General features: G+C 40.7%; 1 protein-coding gene across 1 annotated transcript in view; it reads left to right on the top strand.

Moving 5' to 3' along the window:
* The window catches only part of T265_15295 (hypothetical protein), a gene marked incomplete at both ends in the record, with an annotated part of 44,238 nt that overhangs the window by 14,018 nt on the left and 17,732 nt on the right, over positions 1–12,488 (top strand). The gene's annotated exons all lie outside the window — the stretch shown is intronic.

The following is a 12,488-nucleotide window of genomic DNA, read 5'->3' as shown; positions in this document are numbered from 1 at the left end:
ATGGTATCTGATATGGATTCATCTGTTAGTGTTGGAAAATTTTGCTTGCTTTTAACAACACAAAGATCTGTTTTGTTTACGACTTAACGTGTTATTGCCGCTGAGCCTGTAAATCCGATGTACACCTTAAGATGTGAGATTGACAAGCAAAATCGCAGAAGGGTGCTCGTAACCTGATGACACCATTGAAATTCACGTGAGATTAGTAGACCACCAACTTCTCTTGCGTTGTTATCGTGTGATACTGACGCAACAAACTCCAAATTGTCAGCTGTCTGAATGGTCAGGTGAAAGTGATAGGATTCCAAACAATCCATAGCGAAATCTGGGAAAGGTCTGCCGCTTCTCAGAACTAACACAACGCAGCGTGAAACTTCAGCTACGCACCACAGGTTTACAGGAAAGACCATAGGAACAGTCGTTTCCTTGGAGATTGCGCGTGGCTCATCACAACTGTATCCTACTCGTAGTCATCGTGACTTGTAAATCATAGCTGTCGTGGAAGGCATCTACCACACATACAATAAGTGGTTGTCTGAAGTGAACTCAGCACAACAAAACTGACAAACAGTTCAGAGGAAGTCATCACTCAATGAGTCATTCAATGTGAGTCACCACGTAATATACTGTTTCCGTTACTGAAACATGAGTTGCACCATGTCCTGCCGAAATGAGAGCTAATCACACAGCTGATCAAACGTGACCAAACGGTAAGGTGTTCAAACACTGGCCAAAAAGTATCGGTTTCGAAACTCCCTTAGTTTCGTGAGATGTGCACTGCTGTAGATGCCTGGTAAGCATGACATCTATGCAGTACTCTTCGGATATTCTGCTGATACGATGAAATCTCTGCTGAATGTTCATTGGAATTCCATGACCAGCAAATGCTGATGTGGGGGGTCGGTTGGTGCCAAGGTGCTCAAAGAGGTTGTTAATTCTTATCGCCATCCAAAACCATGAATTTTCAGAAATATAAAACATTTCGGAGCGTATGACAAGCTTCCAGATGAAGAATCAGACAAGAATAAATAAATCTGTTCCAGTGAATAGGTATAAAGCTAGCCAAATTTTGTACGCAAGACGAGGAGCTTGAAAATTTCAATGAAAGTCCATCCGTTATTCCCTTGATGTATTGTGATTTGCAGAATGCGAGGAGAGCAACGGTATTTTGCTTGGTCTGCTGTTTTTTAAATGAGAGGTTTGAAATTTCCTGCCAGTATATCACCTCATGACAGGCTACTGGGTTTATCATCGAGCCCAATTAGGTGCACGTGGAAAAGATAACCACTATCAATTTGATCTATTTTGGAATACGTCGCATTTAAAATCCAATCATTTTTGTGTTTCCGGTCAACAAATACAACATTAAATTATACAGAATTCACACTTGAAGTTCCGCAGAACGTCCGAAAGTGTGCTATTTTGCAAGATCCTGTTCTGTTCGTACAGTCGCCCCAATATTACAGCTACCGCGTTTTCCGAACTACATCTTACCCGTCTGACACTCAGACATGTCGCTTTAGTAGCCACAGTTTCGTTAAGTGGATAGCATCACTGTGGAGTTCTCTTCTAATATTCCCCTCTGGTATCAAACGGCCTGAGGCAAAAGAGTTGCTGCGACATTGGTTTCTGTAGACGCCTTCTTTTCTTTAGTTGTCACATCTGGTTGACCAGCAGTTAACGTTTAATATACTATACTATACTATACTATACTATACTATACTATACTATACTATACTATACTATACTATACTATACTATACTATACTATACTATACTATACTATACTATACTATACTATACTATACTATACTATACTATACTATACTATACTATACTATACTATACTATACTATACTATACTATACTATACTATACTATACTATACTATACTATACTATACTATACTATACTATACTATAATATTACTATACTGCACTATTTTTCAGCAATCCAGAAACCCCAGAAAGCATAATTTTTCTTTATTTGTTTTTACATTGTGAAACGATCAGCCTAGGGGTTTCCACTTTGGGCGTAAGCGAAGCATTTGTAGTTCATGGATAATATTCACACCAAATGAGTATGTTAACTTAATTTTCGTACTGGAGAACACCTTTTTTAGTTTGAATTCAGTTTAAACTGCCTTCTCAGCTGAGCCCATTTCCCCACATCTCTTCGGGATACCATTGAAGTTATGTTTGCTTGTTAAAATGTCTCCAACCTTGACTGAGTATATTGATCCTTGTGCCCAATGCATGGGTTATATGATTTGCCTAGTTGAAATTACATTTTTTATTTTTCATTTTAAAGTCGCCTATCAAAGTTGAATTGTTCAGAGAAATACACTCATTTGCAAATCAATTTGGTTTTCACGGGAGACTCAATTGAATCTCTCGTTTATGATGTCCTCCAGCTGAATGTGCTCCACACAGGCCGCTTCATGATTCAGTTGGCACGATATTCGAGATATCGCAGTATATTTTCATAAAGGAAACTACTCACAAGCTTTCTGAAATCTCTTCGACAGCCAACGACCAGTTACGCCCCTCTTGGGGCTCATCAGGTAGGCGCAGTCCTCGAGTTTCCGTCAACCTTATGTTCTATTTGAATCGAGAGATTCAGCTGAGTCTCTCGTGAAAACCAAATTGATTTGTAAATGAGTGCATTTCTCGGAAACAGTGCAATTTGGGTTCAAGTAGAACATAAGGTTGACGGAAACCCGGGGACTGCTCCTACTTGATGAGCCCGGTCATGGGCTGTCGAAGAGTTTTCAGCAACCTTGTGAGTAGTTTTCGTTTTGAATTGTTCACTTTGTTATATAGGGGGCACAGAAATTGAAGACCAATAATACCAGTATACCACTCACATTCCAGCGATTTGATTCACTTCGGATCACGTGACAGTAGAATGTGGAAAGATCAGACAACGTGTGGTAAACAGTAAGATGAATGGGAAATTAAGTTTTTCAAGAAATTATCGCGTGATTCTCTTCGGTGGTTATGCGACTAAAACGCTCGATTGCAGAAACATGTGAATGCTGATTAACCGATGGATAGTAAGTAGTAGCCCATAGTTTAAAATAATTTTGAAACACGGTGATCCGCAATCAACGAACAGCTGGAGAGTACATTCTGAATATGGGGCACATCAAAGCTGATACTTCGCCGCTAAGCTTCCCATTACATCAATGGTTACCAAAATGATAAACGGTTGCGAACTCAGCTATAGCTTGTCCTCTTCCATGAGTGGTGCGATGTCCTGGCTATCTTTCTACCTGCTTACCGAGTAACAATTTGATTTTCAACTACAGTCAAACTGACACCTAATGAATAAATGATAATCCCTCTTCTTTGACATCAATCAACGAAGTGGCATTGTGTATGCTTCTAAATGACGCTGGCTCAACAGAAAAAAGCGGGAATCCTTGAAAAACAGACAACGTTCCGTAGGGCCTAGTGTTTTTGGTTGGAGATAGTTTAAAATAAAATTTCGCGCGTATCCGTTTTCATTCAAAATAACAAATAGCACAAGTTTCTTATTCCCACCCTCATCGTCTGTTGACATATGGGCGGGAAATTTCCAAATTTCAGTTCACTCTTCAGCCCACATCGGTTTTCGTAGCATGCCCCTGCATGGTGTAACATCTTGTCTTAGACCCGAATCACAATTCCACAGCACCGTATGATTCCTGATTTCACTGATAGACGGTTTATTTTAACCTTTGGAACCCCTAAACCTGTTCGTTAGTTGAAAATATGACCAAGGTGTCTTTCACCTATCGTCTGTAGGCAACCAGAGTCTCTGGAGATAACCTGATTCAACTAAAACAAACGTTTAGGGGAGAATTCGCCATGAAAGCGTCATTTACTCGCATGCAGTAGCCATAACTGGATTGACCTACGTAATCTTAGATATGTAGGCATTGTTTTACACAAAGCTCAGTGCACCAAACTAATGCTGCGTTTGAATTGTATCACAGTGATATCGAAAAGCATCTACAGGATAGATCTTCGTAAACTAAGTGGGTAAATCTGATGAACCTTCATCTGCTATCTGCCAGAGTCAGTCGTGTTTTGGCAGATTTCACAAACACAGCACGTCAGCTTGTAGGATAACTCGAGGTGAGTGGGACCGAAAGAAACCCTACTTTGCTTTTTACGAGGGGAGCCACATCAATCTGGTAAAGGTCACTCTTCAACATGAAACTATTGACAAAGTATAAAGTAATTTTTTGAATACGTCCTAAAAGCACTTTGAAATTCTATTTTAAGGGACTAAATTGTGTGGAACCCAAATCCAACACTACAACAAACTGCTACAAAACACAAATCTAGCAGAAAAATCCGGATAGAACCAAATTAGTGTGCTAACGAATATGGTCCACTAATTGTGCCCAATTTCGATCCAAGTAATTACGCCCACCTGATGAGCCCACTTTGAGTGAAAAACCGTTCATCATTTGTCGAACTAGTTTCAACAGTCTTATGATAGTGTGCTCCATCCATAAGTAGAGGATTTTAGCTATCATCAACGGTTGATTGCCTTGGTTAGGTCATTCTGTTTGGTCTGTCTACTTAAATCCTTATAGAAAAGCATTTGGTCGGTCATTATGAGCTGTTTTCACAAATTGCGCATAGGAGAAAACAAGGCTTAAAAGTTGGCGAAATACATTCATTTGTATAACAATCTTTTTTTGATGGGTGACTTGTCTGAAACCAAGCTGAATCTCTAGTTTAAGATGTACTGTATCACGTCTATGCAATATACTCCGATATCTTAAACGCTGTGCCAGCTGAAATCTGAGACAGCTGTTGCAGCACATTTAGTTGTCTAAAGAAATCATAAACGAAAGATTCAGCTGTTTTGTAAGTGGGTATCCCGTCAAAACCAAGCTGGTATGCAACTGAGTGAGTGTACTTCGTTATTTTCCTGTAGTGCGTGTATTTCGCTAATTTCGTGAAATTTGGGTTCAAATAGAACACAAAGTTGAGAGAAACTCAGGGACTGCGCCTAACTTAGGAGTCCCAAGAAGGGGAAAACTGGTCGTGGGTTGTAAAAGCGTTTTCAATAACCTTATGAATAGTGTATTACGACCATATACTGCTCACAAAATTTTAATATGAGTGCTTTAATCCCGAGATGGAGAGAGTTGCTACAAAAATATAATGCGATTACACAGCATTGTCTGGAAGAACTGAAAGAAATACGATTTAAAGAAAGAAGTTGAATGTACCACTAGAATAGTCCGTTCCAACACGAGTAAATGGTCTATTGAAAACGCCCAACTGATTGGACCACTGGACCTCATGATGTCTACTTATCGCATCCAAATCTAAAACTAACTTTCCAGAAGTGGAAGGTTGCTGAACACAATCGGACCATTTTACTGAGCATCAAAATGCCTGGCACAGAAGTCACTTGCACATAGTCTTGATAGCTGAAAGTGTAGTATCGCGCATGAAACTGTCCCCACGCATCAGTACTTGATGCGATGAGTGCTCATGTCATCGACACCGAGCTATGGGGTACAAATCACCCAAGTAAGTTCATTTCCAACGACTTTGAGCTGCTGTTGATCTGCGCTCATTTGTCATACTGTGTTTTACTTGGAAACAGAGCTCACTTCCACTTGATCAGTGCTATTTTTCGGGTGGCACTGCTTATGAAGCCCAGCTTCCAAAGATAGTCCCTTACAAGACCCTTCTGAGTGCACCACTACATTTCAGTTTGCGTCAAGTCAATATCATTTGCTCGAGATGCTAGTACCTTGATGAAAATGAAAGGTATTCACAACATTGCTCCACCCCGCCCAACCAATCGGCTAAGTTCTCGTCAACTGCATCCCAAATAGATTTCTTAAACCTCTAGTGATTTCAGTGGGTGTAACATCCTTTTCTTGGTAATTTTCAGAAGGTTTCTAATAGCCACGCTTTTATTTTGACAATTTGAAACATTCAAAGGTTTACTATACAATACAAAAATGTTCACCGCAAAAACGAATCAGAAGAAATGTCACTAGTACTGTTTTGGGCAATCAGGGTGCATATATTTATATCCTATATAGGTATAAATCCTTAGAAGCTTGCACTGTCAAGAATAATGTGGTATGAAATAGTGAGTTGCTCGGTATCGCAACCTCTGTTCTCAAAGATGATGCAGCAATTCGGCTCTGTAGCTTTTAGAAGAGCGAACTTTCCGGCAGGTCTCTTTCACTTTAAGTCATCATATACAAGGAGTTAAACGAACGATGTCAATGGATAAAAACTGCTATGGGCTATAAGTTATAGATCCTATATGGATATTTCCTTTCGAAGCATTTATGTCTAGGTTAATTTCAGGTGGCTGCTGATTGTGTAGAGATTAGTTGTACATCACTCTCGTTTGAACAGCCCTCTCCTTTTTCCGACACTTATCTGTTATCAGAGTATTTTCGTGACGGAATATTACTGATGAATTTGATGATAAAGCTTCGACAGCTCACGACCGAATTAGCGTAGAAATGAGTGTACTTGGCAATCTTGGTACAGTGTGAGTTCAAGCAGGAGGTAAGAATGACGTCAATTAGAGGAAATTACCAAACTAAAGTAGGATGAAACCTATCGTAGACTACCCTTAGCTTTTAGATAGTGAGCCCATGATGAATCTTGTGCTTTCACAGAAACCAATATATCCTCACTGCCTACTTGGCGGTTTTCGGAAAAGCCGCCCACAGTCCTATCCTATTTTGGCCGTTCGCGGAATTACAGATAAATCGGAGATACTGAGACACATTTGGAAATGACGGTAAGTAATCCAAGACTGAAAGTTACAAACGTTTATAAGTCAAATCCTTTGGTGAATAGCAGGCACGAGGAGAGTTGAACACATATTTCACAATCCAAAAAATGCTCACTGGATATTGATGAGCCTACCACGGTTTACCATCCCAAACACTTTATGCAGAAGTGTACTGACTGTGATTGCTATTAGTTTAACCTGGTACAAAATCATCGGTTCCAGTCTTGTTATTCCTCATGTTAGTATGATTTGATTTGCATTTGATTTTCTGTTTTTGTCACTTTTGTTTCACCATTATGTTTACGGGACGAACCAAACTCTAAAACTTCAGCACGCAGTCCTTAAAAAAACCTGTGTGATTGGGTATTCACCCTGGCAGGACAGCAAAGAGTCACGTGAATTTTTGCTTCACAATTTTTAAAATATTTCGTGACCTCTTTGTATGCACGTTCACATATTCTCACGTATTCATTTTATATCACTTCCTAAGAGTTATTGATAACCTGTAGCTAAAACGAAAGTGCGCGTACAGTGCACCTTAGATACTGGGATTGGTGAATGGTCCGAAGTTATTTTTTGGCAATCATTGCTCTTGAAACAGCCCCCCACTATCCTAACAATTTGATCATAAGTGAGAGCTGGACATGTGAATTTGTGTATCATAAAACTTAGTCGCTTCACCTGGGTTCTGACCTTATTTAGAAGTTGTGACAATCACAAGCAGGGTCGAATGCACAAGACAGTCACGTGACCTGCAAGAAAATGGGTCAATCGAATGAAGCATGGACACACTCAGTCATTTGCCAGGACCAGAAATATTTGCTTGGTCTTGATACCGCCTCCTGGTACTGGAGGTAAAATATACATGCGTCAGAATTGAGTTATTATTGAATTATTAACCTCTAGACCAATTACGTGACCTGGTGTAATTGTCATTGGGCTAGCGCAGTAAATAAACAGACGGTTTGTTCCCGGTTGTCTCTACTCCGAGTAATTTGTTTACGATAGGGATGACACCAGTGTTTAATAGAGGTTTAGTGTCACGTGAAGTCAATTCAACCGATTCCGACACTTTTGCAAGAGAACGACCCATTTGATTGAAAAGCTGGAGCTACAGTGAACTCCAGGACGCCTTTAGATTTGGGTACCACCATTCGAAAAGTCACACTTTTCCAAGGTCTTCAAAGCACATTTTAAAAAAACATCAATCACTTCTCATATTCTATTCAAAATAGTGAGTATAAGCAGTAATAAAAGACCGATTGTTTTTGCCTACTCGTTGATCAGTTGCTGGATGATCTCAGCGGAATCACGAGTCCATTTTGTTGACTTGCTATTATTCGTTGGTCTCACAAAACCCCGTTTACGTGATAGCTGTCACGTTCAAAACGTTCCGTATTCCGATTCATTTGAAACGCCATCAGTTATCAGTGAATATTTTGTTCGGAATTCGTTTTGCGCAAAAGCTAGTTGCTGTCTTTTGCGGAAGTCTTCTCAAATGCAAAAACACATGGACTTAAATTCTTCCTTTGAACGAATCAGCCGAAAAAATACCACTTCATTTTGATGTAGCCTTTCTTAGGTTTAAATTATGTGAGTATCCTCGACGATTCAAGTTCGGCTCATGCATGTTGCGTATATGTAATACCGGACTGCCATTTCAGGAACAGAAGGGAAAAGTAAGTAAGAAGCACATTTTAAGGCCATAGACTGAAATGAAACATTATCAAATAGCCTACCGGACTCACCACACGTCTAGATTAACCTGAAAGCATGATTAGTTTGACCTACAAGACGCCTGTTATGATATCGTGGTCTATGTAGGGTGTTAGTTTCATAGAGAGGTCTTTGTGACCCTTATCAGACGTGTGGTCTTTGAATACAAGGTCTTACGGTAAAGCGCTGTCCTTTCTGAGTACTGGCCAAAACCAAAGAAGCACTCTTCAGCCACAAAGTCGACATCTCACCAGCGATTTCGTCCTTCCTGGGGATAATCAATATATACATTTTCGACTCCTTGTTAGCCTTCCATTACCAAGGATATGCATGCAGATGCGGCAGTAATCAATTTTAAACAAAATAAACGGGTTATGCACACTCTGTCAGTCATCCCTCATGACGTTCTTGGAATATCAGATTGAAAAAACAACAAGGAGATACTCGGTGAGCTCTGGTTACGTGTCGAGATGTTACGGCGCAAACTTACTGCCAGGAAGGCCTGCGGTTCGAACCTAACCTCTGCATCTCGACCGCTACTGTCTAGCCCTGAACCACCTGACCGTACCTAAGCCCTCGTGCCTCCTTAGGCTGGTATGACATTTGGTGACCTAAAGGGCGCTACAGCCAAACGATTTATTCCGTTTTTTAAATGATGAAATGACTGACTATAAAAGCATTTGAAAAGTATCATCCTATACTTGTACCATGGTCCGGAGTTTTGTTCGAAAATGTAAAGCGTGAAAATAGTTTTATATGATCAGCCACATGGCATATAGCGAGGGAATCCAGAATAGAAGATTCCAATAAGCGTGTCCTGTATTTCTAGGTAGCACGGGTTGAGTACTTAATGAGTAAAATCGTAACACCATAGTATGGTTGAAGTGTCTGAAAGGGTTTCCTTTGGCTCGCAACCCAAAATCACTGAAACCACACTTTTACGACGGGCTGAGCTTTGAAGACAATTTGAGCAGCTAATTCAAGGAGTGACATTTGAAATGGACTGATCAGAAACCTTGGGTAAAAAAGCCGGTGGTTTGCCGTGCTTTTCTGGAACGATGACTTTTCAGTCATTTTCAATGCGTTTCCGAGTGAGTAGAGACTGTTCCCATCAACGTTTACAGGATTAAGTTAACGTCAACCCTTGTGGATTCGATGACAGTTATTGTCGATATCGCTACTTGAGGTAGAATATTAAATAACGCTTAAAATATCGGTAAAAGACCACTCGCAACGTACCTTTTTAATGTCCTGGTTGTCTCTGACTGATTTTGTTGGCGCGGAGTCAGGGTAAATCTAGTTGGCTCTCCAGGTTTTGACGAATCAAATAAGTGAACCTCGTCTATTGGGTGTGAGTACGCACCCACATGCAACATACCACATACTGGTGTAAGTGGACATATGTACTACATTATACTATTGTCGGAAAGGTGGTGCTCAATACTGCTGCGTTTCTTCATTCAGTCTCAATCGATCGTCTAGCTTCACCAAATGCAACCATCCATTTTCGAGCAAGGGAGATTGTGCTGATGCCAGTGACCGAATGAAGTGGGGGTAACGAGTAATTATACATGTTTTCAGTCAGATCAACAAACGTCACAGACTGGAACCAAAAGAAGTCAAGTACCGAGGCTATTCCTGCACCGACCAGATCAGGGAAGGTCAACCTCAAACGTCACATGATAACAATGGAACCGCCTGACTGAACAACCAATCGTGAACCAAGGTCATTCCCGGCTAGCCACGCTTATATTAAGAGGCACGCAGTACTACTCAATGCAAAACCATCGACTCGTCAGTACACTCAACTAGGCTATCTGAGAACGCGCTGATTATGTTGCATCGATTAGTGATGAAACATTAGCAGTCCAATCGCCCAGCTTAGCGAACAAACGAACAACCATGTACACAACCTGAGCTACCAAAATTGTCCTCAATAGCAAACAATAGAATAGCTATCTGGGAGTGTCTCTAAAGAAAGGGAACAAACTTATTTGTGAACCGGTCATGCAACTTATGTCAAATTTTATGCCTCTGTATCCGTGGCAGTTCATCCCTTTGGCTAGCGTTATTAGTCAAGTGATTGTGTAATATATGCTTAGTTTAACTATCATACATTATATACTCGCACTGCAAGCTTTCAGAACAGCGTAGTTCCTCTGGAAAGATACCCTTGGGGTGCTCTGACAATCTTTCGGGATTCATAAACTATAATCAGGACCCATTGTCGGCGTCAATCAAAAGTTTTGAGATCAGAAACTACTTTAGAACAAATTTTCAGGGGAACTTTGCGCATTTTGATAAACAGTTTTGCAGGGAAGAGCACTTTTTCAAGGTCGTACATGAAAAAAGATGTCACAAGACGGACGCCGTGTGCAATAGCGCGCTTCTAGTGATGATAATCTCTCGTTTCTTTGTCAGTGCATTTCAGGGACCCGAGAAACTTGTGTAATCCTATATTGCGGTTTGTGAAAGGGAAATTAATCAGGGAAAAGAAAGGGCGTGATGCATTGGTTGAGTAGGTTATTGTATTTTGTAACCCTTCGCCCACCACACCGTATTGCTCGCCCGATCTCCAACACGCTCCGTTCCACTACGACTTTCTACACACCCACCGAATCCTCTGAATCTTCAATCTCTTTCAAAAAGGTCCGATGACGCTGAAGTGCTACGTTTGTAGTTGCATAAGCTAGGTAGAGCTTACGGAAACCTGAGATTGCTGCAGGTAATCGGATCAAACTAGCTCAAAATCTGTCTGTTCTGTTCCATTCCTCACGCCGCGAATAATAGGACCTGTTTTAGTCGTACCAGTAGGGTTTTCGCCTCATTCTGTGTTACTTGGTAATACAAAATTCAAGTGAGTAAACTTCAGGTTGCGCACGAGTTTCAAGGACAACGTTCTTTTACATAGATTTCCTTTTCTGAAAACCCGGAATAACTACTGATTTGTACAAGCAGTGCGGAGGGCATTTTTGAATGATGAGCAAAAATTTCCACGAATGACTTTTGAGGTTAGACCTGAGGAACTCAGGACTCAGTGAATACTTTGTGATGCACCAGGACATATCGAGCTAGTAAAAAGTGGGCTGATTTTCAGAAACTCAGCCAGTTAAAGGGAAGCACGAATATTTGTGGCAATATTCATCACTGTCAGCTTCCCAAACAACAACTTTAATTAACTAGAAGATCTAAAAATATGGCTCTCATTAACCCAAATCGTTGGCTTATTAAAGATATGTTTTGAATCATTCTGAATCAATAGTTGGCGGGGCATTTTATTCTGACCAACCAGCCTATCAAAAGATTAGGACAATCGTCACGTAACTGTCGTGTAGTTTACGTTGCGTTGCGTTAGAACTGCAGAACTTGATCAATCAAACCTTCAGGAGATACCTGCCAGTACTTCATCTACTCATTCGAACTTGAAACAGTTCAGATGCACTCTGATCCAGCTTCTTCTGTTCTCAAGGAGCTCCTCCAGCTAACCTTATTTGCTTGAGACGGAGCTGGATCGTTTTTGGAAAACTACAAACGAGAAAAAAGATGTGATACCATTAAATAGTTTTAACTGCAGCGTAGATGGCTGCGAAATGTAGAGCCGGACGGTCCCAGACGGCACCTAAGAAGTTACACCTATACCATTAGAGATCACCAGTCTAAAGCAGCCCTCATGGACAAATGGGTTGCGGCGTTACGTGAAAGGACAGTGATATTCACACGTTGGCCGCTTGCGCTCTTCCTGAAACCAGTTACATAGACAGGTTCGAGTCCCATTTAGACAGTCTTGTATTTGGTTTGTCTCAACGGTGACTGCCAGCCTTATATTCATACAAATTTAATCTCAGAAGTACATCAGAAAATGACGGTGCATCGTCGTACTAAATTCGGCATTTTAAGGATATTTTCACCAAGCTTTGATGCAGAGATCTCAAAGATCGCTTTAAGTAGTTTGTTTTAAAACCCCTAGTGGTCGCGTTGTCCTAAAGGTAGGTATT

Source organism: Opisthorchis viverrini, assembly GCF_000715545.1.
Source record: "Opisthorchis viverrini unplaced genomic scaffold opera_v5_423, whole genome shotgun sequence".
Taxonomy (NCBI): Eukaryota; Metazoa; Platyhelminthes; class Trematoda; order Opisthorchiida; family Opisthorchiidae; genus Opisthorchis; species Opisthorchis viverrini.
Note: the sequence above shows the minus strand (reverse complement) of the source record. Positions and strands in the feature narration are given on the sequence as shown.